The 3,368-nt window shown below is 32.9% G+C and overlaps 1 long non-coding RNA gene across 1 annotated transcript; it reads left to right on the top strand.

The window, feature by feature from the left end:
- The first annotated feature begins 480 nt into the window (after nucleotides 1-480).
- LOC126671325 (uncharacterized) lies at nucleotides 481-3,054 on the top strand. The gene is made up of 3 exons (XR_007638971.2): nucleotides 481-880; nucleotides 2,348-2,421; nucleotides 2,907-3,054. It is a non-coding gene; the product is annotated as an uncharacterized LOC126671325 (long non-coding RNA).
- The last annotated feature ends 314 nt before the right edge of the window (nucleotides 3,055-3,368 follow it).

The following is a 3,368-nucleotide window of genomic DNA, read 5'->3' as shown; positions in this document are numbered from 1 at the left end:
ATTGACCATGAGCTGTCCTATGAGGAGCAGCCAGTTGAGATTGTTGATACGCAAGTGCGTAAATTGCGGAACAAGGAGATTCCGATGGTCAAAGTTCTCTGGCGCAATCATTCTGTAGAGGAGTGTACTTGGGAGACCAATTCGGATATGCGGAATCACTATTCTTTTCTATTTCCATGAGGTACGATATCTTGATTTCTGTGACTTTTATGATTTTTACTTGTGTTACGTGTTGTTCTAATGGTAATTGCTTATCGTGTTAAATTCGAGGACTAATTTTTAATAAGTTGGGGAGAATGTAATATCCCGTATTTTTTTTTCTTTTTTTTTTATTTTATTTTTTTAAAAAAATATAACAATATTTTTTCCGTTGAGTTTCCGGTAATAACTGAAGCCGGTTGCAGATTCGTGGTTTAATTCGTGGTATGGATAAATTGTTTGATTTGGTCTTTGATTTAATTAAATTCGGTTGGACCCCATTTGGTTGGCCCAAGATTTTTATTTTTCTCTTCTTTGCATGGGCCATCAAACCCATGCATTTCTTTTTCTTGTGACAGTGTTACAAATTGCTGGTTTTGTACAGCTTGTGGAAAACGGTTTTGGTTGCCTCATTTTAACTCGTTTTCTTTATTTTTATATAAACGTTTCTAAACCCTAATTTATTCATCATAAATCTCTTAAACCATAGCCGTCATTCTTTATTGAAAAACGCTAAATTCTAACGCCCAAACTCATTATCTTCTTGACTGAAATCTCGGTAAGTTTCTGAGCTTTGTTCTCAAATTAGTTTAAAAACCGATGATTCCGTTTCCTGATCAGTTCTTCCTCAATTTAGCATCGAATTGAGAACCGTTTCCTCGCTGCTTCGGAATCGATTTCGGTATGTTAATCTATCCGTTATAGCCGCCGTTGTTTCACCGTTTTTAATGGATTCTTAACTGCTTCCTTCTTGACTTGTTCTGCTGATTATTTTTGATCCTTTTATTACGTTTTTATGTGGTTTTTAGGTCAAAAATCTCATGGGTAATTGTTGTTAATTGATTTACAAATGAGTTATGATAGGTTTCATTGCTTTGAGTTGGTCGTTGATTTCAACGGAATTTCAACTGTTCTTTATATTGTTTTTATTTTTATTTTTATCATGATGTGGGTAATGATTATTTGAGATTTTTGCTGTTTGAAATCGATAATTTGATATATTGTTTTGGCCTTAACTTTGGTTCGTTTCATGTTAAAACGTTACTGTAAGTAGTGCTTCTGTGTTTTGATATTAAATGAATAAAGAAGAAGATGATTTGAATGTTGGTATTGGGCGAAAGGTTGTTCTTACAATAGATGGGCAATTTGTTTTAATTGAAATAAGTTATAGGTTTTTGATTATATTTAATTAGGCTATTAATGGTTTTTATGTTTCAATTTCATTGGCCCATATTTAATTCCTTATTTTCTACTGGTTGCTTCTTAATTGTTATGACTAAATGTCCTTGTTAGTCACCATATTATTGTTGGTTCCAATTTAGTGAAGGGAAGCAAATTGGTTGGTTATGGAGTTTTGCTTAATGGCCAAAGTGATAATCAATGTTGTTTAATTAAACCCAATAAATCCCTATAGTTATTTGTCTCTTATTAATCGATTTCAATTTATAATTTGGGAATATTTGAAAATGATATATATTTTATAACTTAAATTTTTATATATAATTACTCGGGCAATTATTAATGATTTTAATATCAATTGGGTATAAATTGGTTTTATTACAATTTAGCCCATGACACATTTCTTTTAAACTTGTTTTATTAAGTTATTGGTTAGTAATTTTATATTTTGTTTTAATTATAAACAAAAGTAATTAATTTGAATTCGAATTTTATAATTGGCTAAAGTACAATTTAGTCCCTAAACTTTTATTAACTTTAAATGATTAAGTTTTTGATTTGTAACTTGGGTTACTTAGAATTGAAGTTATTGAGTTCCGCTTTTAAAATGGATTATTATTTTGTTAAATTGTTTTATAAATATAAACTCGGGTTTATATTTGATAAACTTTTTGAGTCGGATTAGATTTGGGTCATCCGACAAGTGAGGTTAGCTTGGTAGTTAATGATAACTCGGTTAACCCACTATTTGAAAATTATTTATTATTTAAAATTATTAAATAATATTTATACATTGGACTTTTAAGCGAGTACTCAATAGACTTATATTAATTGGGCTTTATTTCCTAATGGGTATTATTTGTGTGTGCTTTGGATTGTTTATTCCGACATGTTATTTGCGCTAGTCCTATGTGGTGTCTAGTACTCTCTAGAGTTAGGGTCTGTTTTAATAATTATTTTATTTGTCTAGACCCGTCTACTGTTCGTGCTTCAGAGGCGAACCAGGATTAGTTGCTTGCCGGTATTCACGTGGATTAGCAAGCAGTGAGTTTGTACTTACTATTTACCGCTTTATTAAGTAAATTGTTATTTTAATATTAAATATATATACTGTACGTATATTTCGAACTGTTTTTATATTATGACTTCTAGTTGGAACATGCTATCTAATGGGCATCATTAGGACTGCGTGCGCACCGGTAATGATCTGGGAAAGGTAATTATGGTAATGTGGTAACTCGGTGTGAGCATAGCTCTCGGGACCAAGTAGAGTAACTCGGTGTAGCTCAGCTCTCCGGACTCTGGTATAAGTGTGGTCAGTGGTAACTCGGTGTAGCTCAGCTCTCGGGACCAGACCTGTTGGATTATGTTATTATTTAGAATTGTGGATTAGGGTTCCAACTATTATTCGTAATATCGTATTTAAACGTTTTAAACGGTTTTAGAGGTTTTCCACTTAATAAATGTAGATAGTGGTATGAACTCATCTCAGTATATCTGACCCCGTTGTTTTTCCCAATTTTTCCCAGGGTTATGATCTGAGAGAGTCTGGTGATCTCCGCATTTACTTTTCCTCGGAGGTTCCATTTATTTTAGTAGAACTGTGAAACTGTTTTATTCTTAGACCGCAGTAGTAACTAGACGTCTTTATTATTATTATATTTTTGTCGGATTGGTTCGACTAGTTTTATTGCTTTGGCATGTTATATCATTTAATTTGGGTTATGATAAATCTATTTCAGACTCGGAATTGGATAAACATGTTATATTAACTGTTGATTATTAGAACTGCTAGATTTAGGCTGAAGTCTCGGTTGCCCCCGAGCATTGGTTTTCTGCAGGTTATTGTGTTTATTTGTTAATTGAAAGGCTAGCTACGGGTTTTGGTACTACATTACCCATACCCTAGCGCCGGTCGCGATTCATGAAAATGGGCCGTGACATACAATGTGCACCACCGAGTTGCTACCCCATACCACCTGAACACAAGT

Source organism: Mercurialis annua, linkage group LG3 (genome assembly GCF_937616625.2).
Source record: "Mercurialis annua linkage group LG3, ddMerAnnu1.2, whole genome shotgun sequence".
NCBI classification, from domain to species: domain Eukaryota; kingdom Viridiplantae; phylum Streptophyta; class Magnoliopsida; order Malpighiales; family Euphorbiaceae; genus Mercurialis; species Mercurialis annua.
Note: the sequence above shows the minus strand (reverse complement) of the source record. Positions and strands in the feature narration are given on the sequence as shown.